General features: G+C 37.9%; 1 protein-coding gene across 2 annotated transcripts in view; it reads left to right on the forward strand.

Annotated features, from left to right (window-relative positions):
- Unc5c (unc-5 netrin receptor C) overlaps positions 1–14,777 on the forward strand; it is a 357,131-nt gene that overhangs the window by 113,242 nt on the left and 229,112 nt on the right. The window lies entirely within an intron of this gene.

Here is a 14,777-nt window from a genome sequence, read left to right on the forward strand (position 1 = left end):
TGGCTGTCAGGAGACAGAAAACTGCAACAGCTTTGTGGGAAAACAGAATTGCTGGGTTTGCCCACTTGACCTTTACTCTGAATAGATGGGCTTAAGAAGATCACAAAGGACATTGCAAAGGGGAAAAGTGATTTGCACAGCTTTTTTGGTGCCTGAAACCCTTTTTAGAATCTGGACAGTTTTACTTCTCAGTTTCCTCTAAGAGATCCCGGGAAATTCCTTTTATCATTCTATAGGTATGTGTTTTAAAGGAAGGCATCACTCACTGTATGACCATCATATGTCTAAGGCTTTGGGAGATTGAATGTTTATGAGAAAGGTTTCCCAAACAGGGCCCTTAGTGTCCAAATACTCTGGACTACTACTTCTATCAAAGGCAGTCATTGAGCCCCTTCTACAATTCTGGATAATAACATAATCTTATTTAAATAAGAAGCTCAATCACCTTTGGAATACAACACTTGAGACAAATGCATATACATTGCTGTGCAGATGAGGGGCTTGCAGATTAATTGCCAGCATTTAAAAAAAATTAGACCTGACTAAAGTGATTCATGTGAAAAAGATCTGGGACATCTAGTTAAGTACATGATGAATAAGTGCCAAGGTAATGATGTTGTGACCAAAAACCAATATAATATTAGCTGCACTTGTAGAATAATACTTTTCTGCTTTGGGATGGGTGGAATTCAACTGCATATTTTAAAAATTCTGTTCAGTTGTGAAAATCACAATTCTAGGGAAAAAATCACATATTTGAGAGCATAGATAGAATAAAATTTTAAACCCGTAAAACAAAACACATCAAAGCAACAACAATGAAAGGCCTCTAAAAGAATTGATCATATTTAACAGCAAGACTAAAAACTAATAATTTTAGTAGATAATAATGAAAGCTACAACACATTTCAGACATCAGGAAGGCAATTATATATAAATACATCACTTCCAAGGGTCCAGAATATGGATAGTTCCCATACCATACAAAGGTGTTGCAGAGATAAATATGATAAATAATGAAGAAACCAATATGATATAAGAAAATGTGAATCAGAAGAAGAAAAACTAAAGCTCTTTGTGTTTTTTTCCTTTTAAAAATAGCAACCTTTTAAGATATAGACTGAGTGAGCCTTTTTACTTTGCATTTCATGTTTGCGGCGAGATTAGGATCTATCTACTTAAACTGTAAGTGGATTTCTATTCACTCCAGAAGTAATCATAACTATTCTAAATGCCTGTTTCACTAGTGTGTGTGTCCTTAACTACAAGATTATTGAGAATGTAATGTTTCAAAAGCCTGACTCTTATCACACCAATACAATAACAGTCATATGCAGGAACCTCACTGGTTCATGCAACAGCACACACAGGTGAATTCTGTGCTTTGTGATAAGTCTGAGACTTTGTATACTTTTGGAAGTCTGTTCCATATTTCAAGAGACATTTCTCCTAAATCTTTCTAAAACATAATTTTGCAATGTCTGTCTCCAAATTTCAAAATAGATTATAAGTTAAAAATTATTAAAATGTATTAATTTGAGTAGAAAGTAGTACTTTATCTTTTCTTGTGGATGAATTTTATTGACAGTGTCTTTTAGATCTTGTAGTGGTTCATGAGTAGAACTTGTTGCATGCAATTCCTTGACTTCGGACTTTTATGATTAGTTATGTAAATGTTTAAAATATAACTACATCCAAAACATGAGTTTAGAGCAGGAAATGTGCTCTTCTTTTATAGAAACATCCATTGGAAGGTGTGAAAAAAATGTAGGTTTGAGAAGGACAGTTTATTCTGGAAAACATGGCCAGACTGATATTGTCTATCATATCCAGAGGTCCCAACTGTAGCATAGAATACCTAGAACTCACTGTGCAGCCCACACTGGGCTCAAATTTGTACCATTTCTAATGTCTCCACCTCCTAAATGAGTGCTGGGAACACAGGCATGGCCAACATGCTTGCCTTCAGGTGTACTTTTCCCCCTCCAGTTCCCAAAGCAAATTCATTTCATGATGCTCACATGATTTCCAGTCAGGAAACTCTCTAGAGAAGTTATAATCCTTTCATATAGAGAAAGTCATCACTGCAGTGGAGTTCGTCAAAGGACTAGTCAGTATTAATAAAAGTGTTTTATGGGATGGGTGGGGGGAATTGCCCCACCCATCACATGTATATTTCATAATAATCTCTCTCTTGGAGTTTCAAAATCAGCACATTTAAGATTCTGAAACTGATTGTTACTATTTGTATCCTCTATGTATTCAGACAGCTCTCTCTGGGACTCCATTTTCAAAGCATGTTATACTTCATTCCCTTCCCCATAGTTTTCATCATTGTTTGTTTTACCTTTTTTCTGCATCTGGGAGAGGAAACACACCTGACCACACATATATACGCAAACACACAGAAACAGTACAATTATTCAGTGGCAACCACATGTAGAAAACTAATTAAAGAGACTAGTGTATTAACATGCACACTGTGAAGCAAATTCCATTCTCTCTGGAGTATTTTCTCATTGGGATATAAGGACTTATCTTTGGCACAGTGGGTCTGAACTAATTGAGATGTCATTTTAAAAAGTCAGTTAAGAAGGTTGTGGGAGAGGCATGTTGTTGCAAAATTGTCAGTTCTCAGGAAGGAATTCTTCAGTGAAACCACAGCCCCTGGTTGTAGATCTAATCAGCAGCGATGTGGGAGGTGGGAGGGAGAACAGAGAAATAAAACATCTCTGAGAAAAAAGCAAAGAACAAGACCCTAATTGAAATGGGAAGAATTCTCATTTTAGAAAATGTTTTCTTAACAGATTGCTCTAGCCTTCTGCCTCTAGGTTTCTGATTAAATTAATGATGGTGGTGATAAGCATCACTGGTGTTGCTGTTTCCAGAGGGAAATTTTCTACAGATATTCTCTTTTCCTTTCTTCCTCAAATCTCAGGTGTGACAATCGAATTGCTAATTGAGGTCAGAACAAGCCAAGGAGATGAACTTAGTATTACTATGCAAATGTGGACTATCCAGGAAATTAATATTTCATGTGTGCCTACCTCAACGAGTAATGTTTCCATTACAGGCTTGGTGTCACTCAGCTGGGAAGCTGTTGCTGCAGCTTGTTGTCGTCAGTGAGGTCTTGAACTTCGCTTTTTTCTTTCATGTTGCCTGCTGTCTTGGGACCAGTAAGCACATCTGACATGCACTCAGTTGGCCCTCGCTGTTACCACAGATCTTTTACCACTGCAAATAGATGAGCTTGTTATGATCCAGAAGACATTATCAACTTGATCTCCTGGCTTGGCAGTCAAGTATTAGAGAGAAAAGTAGCTAAGTCCTTGATAACAAAGGAGAAGAAATATTTCAATAAAATTAATCATAAAATCCATTATAGAGATACAGTGAGGACTCTTCCATGCAGTATAATTAGCTGACTGAGACCTTTGGAAAACATAGCACACTGTCACTTTGGGGGACTAAAATAGTGATTTTAAATTATTCATAAACATTTGTTTGCCAAACATGATTAGACTTCAGAGTCTGAAGAAAACTGTATTAACAATTAACATTTCAGGGTACAGATATCAGAGTGAAACAATTTGGGGTGTTAATGATTTTGTTTTGGATCAAATACAAAATAATGAAGACTAGTTAGTAACATACCAAAGAAATTGTTTGTTTTTTATAACCAAAAATAATACCTTAAATAATGACAAGCATATAACTAGATGTGCAACAAAGATGCCAAATTTAATTCATTTTTAGCTTCATTAACTAGAAATGGAGATTGGAGATGATGCACAGGGTAAGATGGGCATAAGGGGGGGTCTCTTTTCTCTTGAGCTATGTGCATGACCTTTGATTCTGTTACTATCCTACAAAAGTGAGGCAAAAATCCTCTGAAGTTTAAAAATGGTACTCAAGAGGAAAGAGACATATTTACCTGTGTTCTGGGATGCCTATTCAGAAAACTCACATGGAAGGGAGCCTCATATACTTGGAAAATGCAGGATGATTAAACTGGAAATGATTGGAAAGTGGTTTTCATGTTGGAAATCAATGTCCAGTAATTGAAAAAAAAGGAGAGTTGCTTCTTTTCTTCCTAGATGGTGTGAAAAGGTTAAGAGAGAGCATTGTAGGAATTAGACTCTCAGGATGTTGTTCCTGAATGTTATAGCAAGTGGCAGAATAAAATTAATTCCAGGGTGGCCTTGATTTCAGGCTTCCTAATTAGAAGCGCTAATCACATGGTTTTATAGAATTCTATCAAGCTAGCTTTTGTTCTGAGGAATTCTATTCTCTTTAAAAGGAAGCTATTTTTGTAAGTGTAACCTATATTATCTCCGTGTTCCCTTTATGGTCCTTCTTTGAGCCATCTGTATTTTTTCAGTGTTACTCACTGTGATAGCATATTCTGCCATAGATGCCTCCCACGATGAGAAAGGAATGCACTCTACCTCTGCTGTAAATCTTAAAATGGAATCTAATTTAAAAATGGACAAATAGATGAACTTAGGCCAGGTTATCACTTTAAGGGAATATTTTGTACATTTTAGTATATACAACAATAAAATAAAGACTTATACAGTTGCACTGACATATTTATCAATCCCCCTTTAAAAATAAAACTCTGCATTGCTAACAGCTAGAACAAATTAGATTTGTTGAATCTTTAGAGTTATGAAAATATTGATTTCTGTTGTTTTTCTGTGTCCCCATTGACACAAATACATCTGACATTCTCAATGAAATTGCTTTCAAAGTGGGCCAGGGGTCTGTAGAGTCTACATCAGACATCTCAATGAGAAGAACAATGGGGAAGAATAAGGAGGCAAAACTAAAGATGCTGTCACGGTATTTGTTAAATGAATTTTCTTTGTATTTGAGAGATGATAAAACAGATTCTTAATACTTGAAATAAATCTCACTGTTGATCTGATCCTCTCTTTTTCAGATGTATAGAAGCTCTAAGCGCATTTGCCAAATACTCATGAGATCTGATTCTGTGTTTATAGTTATGACCCCTTTGAGGAAATAGTGAAAGTATCTTCTCTTCACCCAAGGTCCATCAGTCTTGGTACTGCTGTACTGCATATCAGCTCTTGTGAACCAGGTCCATGTGGTCTGTTTCAGTAAGAGCATTCGAGCTATTCTGAGCTTATATTTTAGAAGTTTAGCTGTTTAGGGCACTTTCTGTTATTCAACATAGCATCAAGGGTATTGGAATTTTATAAATATTCAAAGAGAATCAGACTAACAGCACTCTAGGATGAATTCCCTGAGTGCATAGCTTGGAAAGAAGCAAATTCCAAGGGTCTGCAAGCTAGTGGGCTGGAGACTGCATTACTGCAACACTTCTGTCTTATGTACAATGGCGCTCAATAAATATCTGTTTACTTTAATTGAGTGGGAATAAATAGCATTTACCAGAAACCCTTTGCTGGCAGACAGTTACATTAGGCTGCTTAGAATTGTAGCATGTTCTCCCTGGAGTAGAAGAGAACACAGCCTCTTTTAGTATCCACCTTTGCTCAAAGAGGACAGTCAAGCTGTATGATCAAGTGTGATTATAAGTAAAACAGTTTAGTACAAACTAAACATCCTGTTATCACAAGTGACCTAGAGACAAAAAGGCAGACTGTGCATAATACTGTTTCCTGGCACTTGTTAAGACAGTCTGTAATCCCTTTCCCATCTTAAGAAATCATTAGTTTCTCCATATAGGTGTGTTTAGTAGCAGGGTCACACTGTCACCTTAATTTTCCTGATATAAAATCTAGTGACTTGAAGAGTTTATTAAGAAACTGAATGGAGAATAACAGCTATTATTTTTCCCCATCAGTCATCTATCACAGATTTATGTCATAATGTTTCAGCTGCTATGATGCTGACTTTAGCTAACCTAAGAAAATCTATATAAATCTGTCTCTGTCTCTATCTCTCTGTCTCTGTCTGCTTGCCCCCCTTTCTGTTTCTCTGTGGTTTTGTGTGTGTGTGTGTGTGTGTGTGTGTGTGTGTGTGTGTGTGTGTGTGTGTATGAACACACACATTCGTGAAGGGGTATATATCTACAAATGGAAGGGTAGACATGGGTACATGCACTCATGCTCATGCATATGGATGCCAGAGGTCAACCTTGGGGATTCCTACTAAGTTCTCTTTACCTTGTTTTGTGAGATAGGTTGTCTCATTGGCTTGGGGTTGACAAGTAAGCCAGGCTGGCCATCCAGTCAGTCCCAGGGATCTGTTATAGTCACCCTCTCAACACCGGGATTATAAGTATGTGCTGTATTTTTCTTTTAATTTTCTTTTCTCCCTATGGATTCTGGGGATAGAACTCAGGTCTGCAAGCTTGTGGTGCATGTATTTACTAACTATGCTATTCTCCAGCACAGCAATCAGTAATTTGTTTATACTATCTCAATTCCTAATATCTGACTGTGGGGAGAAAATGATGAGGTACACAAAATATAAAGAAATTATATCTTAAATGGTTGGATGGATCCTTCAGAAGTGAACCAAAAGTTTGATACTGAAAGTCAATGCATTGAGAAGCCCCCAGGGCCAGAGTTGGCAGAGGTAAAAAGATGAGATGTGGAGTTGGCAGAAACCTGGAGTGGCCACTGACTACAGAATGAAATACCTCGATTTGCTAACCTCCTCCTGAAGAAAGTCAGACTTTCTCTTGGTTGTTGCTGAAATCCTCAATTTTTTCTCCACAATGACTGGAAGCATTTGATAACACTTTTCCTTTACATCAATGACCAAATGTCAAAGAGATGTGTGTAGTTGGTGCTGATTCAGGAAATGATGCTGACATCCATGTTGTTAAACTGAGAGGCTAGCTTAGAGTTGCTATGAGCACCTCCTACCACCCATGGGATCCCAGTTCAGTGTTCATTTTAGACCATGACATGGTTTCTTGTAATGTGATTTCTTTTCATCATTTCTTTCTGAATTTTGTGACTGTTAAAATTTTTAGCCTGAAAGATGAAACTGCTCTTAATTTAAAAACTGCCATCAACTCTAAATGAAAACTCTTGTGCTGATGTTTCCCATCAGACTAGGACAGGTTTTGGAATTGAGAACATTTTGCACAACAACCATAAACTGATATTTTAAAGGAGAACTCTGTTGTTTATGAAAAGTAAACTATTTAAGACAAGAAGATTAAGTCTAACAGTCTATCATCGTCCAAAATCGTGGGCCAGGGGGTTGGGTCTTTACAGATCAGTGGATCAGTCACCTACAGTGAAGAACACATCTCAGGAGCAGCCCATTCTAAATCAATTCCCTACTGAAATTCTCTACTGATTATTTGTTCATTTCTAACCTGCCATTCCTCCATGTGGAGAAGACAGTGATAATCAAGTTTCCAATCACTCTGTGAGACCAACAATAGTCTTCAACTTTTACTAAGTGTTTTTGTTTTTGTTTTTGTTTTTCATTTAGAAGGCAGAGCAGCTAGTGACTATTTGTCTCTTGGAAGAAAAAGAAAAGCACAGAAAAAGAAGCATAGAAAGGCAAATTCTAGTTGCTTAAACTTTCTGTAGGAAATGACCCCATAGTGAGGATATAAATCTATCTTGCCAAAGCTCAGATTTTGGCAATATTTTGAGAGGGATGGAAATGGTCCTAGGTCAAGTGAAATGAGATATGAGGTTTACCAGATTATAGGACTATCTTGAAGAGACAAAGATAAAAATAAAAACAGGTTCATAAAGCATTTAGCTAAATTCATGAATAAACCATCATTATTTATACTGGGAACATTTAGACACTTGTCTATAGTGGGTTGTGGTTGCTGTCAAAGAAGAGCAAAAGTCACAAAGTTCTTCACATATGCGGCTTCTTCTCCCCCCACCCTGCTCAACATCTTTTGCTTTGCATCCTCTGCACTCATATATAATTGTTATGAATATGCTAGGTAACAGAGGTAGAGAGAGAAAAGAATTGGTGTAGTCATGACAACACAACAAATGTCAGCTATATCTCTACTTGTCCTTGATGTAATGGCAGAAGCACATGCTCTAGCCTGTGTCACATTCACCTGCTCAGTCCTCTCAGCTAGTCCCATTCCTGCCTGCTTTGCTCTGCTTCATGAATAATCATCAGATGAATGATGAAATCCAAGTATGAAATGTTATGTCAATTACAGAGATGTTATAGGAGGCTAATTAGCTTAGGAAGTAAAAATGCTTTCCTCCTTTTTTCCTCTTAATTAGTTTTAATCAATCTGAACAACATCCCAAGGAAACATTTTCAGGGAGAATTAGAAAATGGTCATCAAGAGTGTGGTTCATCCTGCTCTCTAAATTCAAAAATTACTATGCAACAAGTGGGAGATGTCAAACATTGGGGTTTATTGATAATGAAAATAACAAAATGTAGGCTAAAGGGCTTCATGTGGTGGGGAAATACACTTAAAGCAAATGATGAAGCTGGATGCACATTCAGTTCTCACAGTGCTATTTGTGTCAAAAGATTAATTCTCCACTGGGGCAAAAATCTCCATTTGCAAGTCATTTTCTGTGTGCTGATAGAGATGAAATACTTCATAGTGCACAGGGACTAATGGTGTTCACTCAGAACTGTCTGAAGAAAAATACACCAGGGAAAGAAGAAAGAAAAAAAAGTAGTGTCAGTGAGCTCAGGGTTAAGAGTGGGTGAGGGGGCATGGTTTGGATTACAAAGACTTGGGTTTGTAATGTGTTTGTGGCACTTACTTTGGGAGAGTTCTAAGGGCTCAGTTCATTATCAGTAACAGGAATGTGGAGAATCTACTCTGCTAGGCTAGCCTGAGAAGTGAGTGAGAAGGTAGACTTGACACTTACTCAATTTCTGGTGCAGAAGCCTAAGCTACCCCAGTCATCTTCTGATATGTACATTCCATGTTTAGTCTGTGGCATGGTCAGCACCCTGCTAGGTGATGGTTCTTTCAAACATCATTGCATTACAAACACTATTAAATGGTTATTTTTCTGCAAAGCACGAGCTATTTGAATCTGACAGTTATTTTGTTCAGTTGCCTTATGACTTGGATATAACATATGAACATTTTGATGTTGACATTATCACGTTTTGAAAGTGACTGAACATTTTTTTCTATCCTGATAAAGGCATTCTCAAATGAACAAGGCCATATTATCTGCTTTGCCAAAACCTTCCCACTTTATATTGAATCAAGATGTAACTATTTTTAACTTTCACACATTCCTCCCTTTCTACTCCCTGGCCAAAAAAAAAAAAAAAATGTAATACTTGTGTGTGACAGTAGAGAACTTTCATCATATCCATGACTTCTCCCATGACTGAACACTGCCTCAACACAGGCTGCCTGATGTCTCACTTGAATTCCTAGAGAGAAACATGTTTCAAGGGGGAACTGAGGAGTGAACTTCCCTTAAACTTACTGCTTGAGGACAGTTATACTGCATATCACCTTTTCAAGTTCCTTTTGATTGTAAAAATATCCATATTCAGCCAGTAATCTTTCTAAATACTTAGTCCATTGCCTGAACAAATAATTGTTCCTAGTCTCTGATGAAAAGAGATTTTATTTTATTTACTCTTGTTATGTTAGAGATTAAACCCGCAGCTTATGCATGGTAGGTGAATGCTCGAACACTGAACTTTGTCCCCAAATCTAAACATGAATATAGTGTCCATTAATTATTTTTTCTGGCTGTTATAACAAAAATAGCTGACAGGAGACAACTTAAAGAAGGGTTTGAGAAGGAGGGCATACAGTTCAAGGGATAAAATCCATCCTGGGGACAGCATGGTTGCAAGAGTGTGTGGCAGCCAGCCACATTGTGCCAGCAGTCCTCAGGAAGCAGAGAAAGATGGATGCCAGTGCTGTTTGCCTTTCTCCTTTTTATGCAACACAGAACCTCAGCCCATCAGTAATGCCACCACATTCAGGACATTAAGAACTGCTCTGCACATTTCTAGGAAACTTCTCTGGAAACACCCTCATAAATACACTCAGAGCTATGTTTGTTTCCATGCTGATTCTAAATCAAGGCAAGCTGACAGTCAAGATTAACCACCATGCAGTGGTTGTTTTGGTTTGGATTGGGTTGGTTTGGTTTATTATACTGACGAGTTTTATTTTTAAGTTAAAATTACCTGAATGAACATAAATTGTTGGACTTATATTGCAGTTCAGCTGCTATTATGAATATTAGTCAAGAACTAAAATAAATAAATAAAACAGTAAATGCAAATTCACTAACAAATGATTACTATGTTCATTCTAGTTTACACCTACTTGGTTGTTTTGCTGGCTTGCTTGGTTTTCTAAGACAGTTGGAGTGAGTCAGGGAGGTGGTATCATTCTCAGTGGCTTCCTCCAAGGGTTTCAAAAAGTCAAGTTCAGGCCCAGAAGGTATAAATTTTGTTTTTTCTTTCACTGAGTATTTGAATATCATCATTACAATATACCTTGGAATTTTGAAGATTAAAATAGCATAACTAATGTTAAAATGGTCAGTGTCAATTATATAGGAAGACTATATTCAAAATTATGATGAGATTTTGGGGAACAAGGCAATAGGCTCTGTCATGTAGAGAGGAAAAGATTAGGCTCCATTGCAACTCAGCATGGAGACATGGGAATTTACAGGAGGGAGCAGAGTGAGGGTTGGTGGGTGGAAATTTACTAAGAGGAACCCCCAGACATAAACAAGATTCCGGCTAAACAAACAGCAGGATTCTTGTTGTACAGTGATTCAGATGAGAAGACATTGCTTAGAATGTGGGAGGAAGAGAAATCTAACCGGATATCACAGATAATCTAGAATAATCAGGCGGTGAGATTGAAGGCTGCTGGCTAAACTGACTCATCAGGTTCTCTGCTAAGCCTGGGTTTCCTGAGGAAGTGCACAGATGGATCCAGCTGAAGATGCGGAGGTATGACTAATGTTTGGTTATCTTTATCAGTAAGGAACATAGGGTGTGGAAAAATGGAGACTTGATGGAGACAAAAATTAACAGCTAATAAAATTTCTGAAATCCTCATATTTTAGAAATTACTCATTTAGTTTTACAATCATGGCTGTAGCCCTCTTTTGAAAAAGTTAAACGGGTCTGTGACAGCTCAGGTAAAGTATCAGCAGGATAAACCCTCTGATAGCTTGGGGCTCAGACAGATTTATAATCAAGGGAGAGGCTTAAGGTTATATGAATTTAATATGATGAGTAAATATTATTGTACTGAAGATTTGGACTTTATCTTATTTCTCACTTGTAAAAGAAAGGTCACAATAATCTCCAAAATTCTTTTCTTTATCTTTCCAGGATAATTATCTGGAACATTTTCTTCTCTTCACTGCACTGTATAACCTTCTGGAAAATGTGTTTAAGTTCAAAGACATTTTATTGAACCTGAATAAATTACCTAAAACTCTTGTTATGCATTTCTGCCTGCCCATTTGCATCATGTGGATGAAGTTATAGTCTTTAATAGTCTCATATAGAAGGGAATTAACTATATCTTTGGCAGGTACTTTTGATTAGGATATAATGTAAGGGTTAGAGGAACCTGGCATCCCAAAGTGTATAACCATATAGCTACACAGTAATAAGCTGTGCATTAATGTTAAATAAAGAACGTTTGGGATTTAAATACCTTAGATGCTAAATATTTTCTTCATATTCCATATTTGCTAATCTACTAATAGATATGGATAAGACCAAAAGTATTCACATTCCCTAGCAGAATTCAAACCGCCACAGTCACTCTCCACTGAAATACTAGTTGAGTTCCCTGCTCACCCTCTGTCTTCTGAAATTGATAGGAAGCACAGGAGGGAAGTAAAGCATAGAAGCTGCTGTTGGCCCAGCTTCTTTGCCAGTGTGATCCTCCAACTTCCTTGATCAGATCTATGCCATTTTGTTAAACTTTCTCTGTCCACCAGGCCTATACTGGGAGTTGGAGGAGAGACCCCAAACAGGAAACCTGAGATTCCAAAGAAGAGATAAAAGAATTACCCTTAAGTTCAGGGTTTTTTTGTTTTGTTCTTTTTTGTTTGTTTGTTTTTGTTCTTTTTTGTTTGTTTGTTTTGTTTCATTTTTAACCTTTGACCAATACCTTGATCTGTGTAGTAAATGAACATGTTGTATGTACTATTTGGGATGTTGTATTAGTCTTATCAAAAGAAGATGCTATTGGTCTAATGTGCTTCCTCTATTCAAAGAAAAATACAGAGGAACTTCAGTATATATTTGAGTCTGAGTACAAATTCAGTTGCAGTTTTTCTTTGATGGTAAAGACTTCTAGTTTGAAGATTATGCCTCATATTCCAGACACCCAGGGAGCTCACTTAATACCTGTATACTTGGGATCACAGTGGGAAATCTAATGACTGAGATGGCTGTCTGCTTCCCCGTGTATTACCTAGACCTTCAAATATGCTGTGTGGAAAGGTTTTCAACTCTTTGGAAAAAATACGTTTTTTTTTGGTGAATTGTTATGAAGGGCACACAAATGAAGTGTGTGAATGCTCAGAAATACTTCACATCCTTTAGGCTTTCATTCCCAGCAAAGGGAAGATGAATTCAGTTGATTGTTCTGAATTGCATTATCTTTTAAAAAGGCAAAGGTAATGAGGACCTCTGTACAGCTGTGGCCTAATCAGAATAATTAGATGTTAGATCAGATTGCCTTGATGAGTGGCAATTCTGAAAAGAGGTCCTCTGTGGAAATATGCTGGAAGCTTGGTGGCCTACAGCAGGGTGGCTGGGGAGACAGCAGGGAATATAGTTCAATGCTCTTGTCTGCAGAGAAGCAGAGAAAGCCTGCTTGGGTTGCAATCGTATTATTAGAGGTATTGGAAACAGAGCAGGAGAGGTCACTCCAGAAGGCTGCCCAAGATATGCCTTGGGATTACTAAAGCAAGTAATAACTCCCAAATGTCAAAGTGGCTGTAAGACCCAGAGGCTGGGATACAGCGTGAGCATTCACATATGAGTTTGGGGAATTGAGTATAAGAAAGAAGGAAGAGGGGCTTACCTGAAGATCCCAAGGGAATCTTATGTTTTAGAGTTGCTCTGTTTACTGGGCATAGAGATGAGAGGTAAGAGCTGGACCTCAGGACCATGACAGACAGTGACTGATCACACTTTTCAATTTTCCTACTTCCTACCTCTTAAACCTCACCCTTTTGCCAACTCCCTTCTCTCTCCCAACTTCTCTGGCAAACTTATGCTCTCTGTTCCCTCTTGCAAAGGTGAGGTCAGAAGCGAGTGACATTGTGCTGACTCTCATTAACAGTATTTAAATTTTAATAATATTATGGGCTAAGGCAATTAAATCATGTATGGAATTAGTCATGAATTGTAGATTTTTCAGGCATCAAAAAAATTGGAGGGACAGGCATTTAACTTCTCACTTTCTGTCAGATCTTAACAAATGCAACTCCTTCTAATTCTATACACACAATGTATTAATTTACCCAACAAAACTTTGTAACATGCCCACTAATACGTGCCAGGTACAATTCTTAGTACTTGCAAAACAACTACAGAGTGAAGATCAAGTCCTTCAATGGGCTGATACTCTAAAGCACAGAAAAACGGCAAGTCCACTATGAATGGATGATGGGGCAGCTGTAAGCTCAAAAAGGGGACTGAGAAGGGAAAGGGGGGCGAGGAATTTGTCTGAACAAACAAAGGCTTGAGGCAGCAGTAGACCTGATGCTTGAAGAACTACTACTGATAAACAGTTATAACCTGAATGTAGAGTAGCAGGGAAGAGAAGACTGATGGGGAGACATGAGGCTGAGGAAACCCCGTAGACCAGAAACCATCTGTGAAATATTAGCATATGAAGAAATAAGTAAGATTTAAAGTGGAGTGATGACATGATAAGAATTGTGTTTTAGAAAACAAAACCAAGCCGGGCAGTGGTGGCGCACGCCTTTAATCCCAGCACTCGGGAGGCAGAGCCAGGCGGATCTCTGTGAGTTCGAGGCCAGCCTGGTCTACAGAGTGAGTTCCAGGAAAGGCGCAAAGCTACCCAGAGAAACCCTGTCTCGAAAAACCAAAAAAAAAAAAAAAAAAAAAAAAAAAAAGAAAAGAAAAAGAAAAAGAAAAAAACAAACCAAAACCCCACATTCCATAGCATGGTGGAGAGAAAGGATGGGACTGAGTAAAGGCAAGAAGCCAGGGGAGACCGAAAAGGAGACTCCTGGAGCAGTTCCCAGGAAACAGTAATGAAGGCAGAAGTCGCCGCACAAGCAGGAGGGCACCAGTGGGAGGAAAAATAATGACTCGCCCCGGATCCCCTGTTGAAAACCCTCACAAAGCTCCGAGTTAATAAACAACTGTGTTCTCTCAGATACTGCCCAGCCAACTCTGCGGATTATACAAATAAAGAGAGAAGATAGTGATACAATTTAATTGTGAATTCCTAGCATGCCTAATTTTCTCCAGTGTAATCCAAGTCCATACTGTGACACATGAATTATTTAAAATACGTGCACTTTTCCTGTAGTGTACAGATTTATGGTTCGATACGGCAGAGTCTGATGCTAAACATATGTGCACATTAATTTTTGAAAACCAGGAAACTAGAGAATCACTATTTCCTGCAGCAACTTCTACCAAAAACTTTTTTAAAAAGTAATATCACATACCAGAAATCTCAAGGGAACGGATAAATGTGAATTTCAAGGAATGGAATTGTGGTCACCCAAACAAGATAACTTCCTTATAGTTTTTCCCTGTGTGTCCCTAATCCAATAGACTGAGTGACTGACAGAGGACCCGTTTACACACACCCA

This window comes from Peromyscus californicus, unplaced genomic scaffold, assembly GCF_007827085.1.
Source record: "Peromyscus californicus insignis strain IS unplaced genomic scaffold, ASM782708v3 Scaffold_9__1_contigs__length_137607984, whole genome shotgun sequence".
NCBI classification, from domain to species: domain Eukaryota; kingdom Metazoa; phylum Chordata; class Mammalia; order Rodentia; family Cricetidae; genus Peromyscus; species Peromyscus californicus.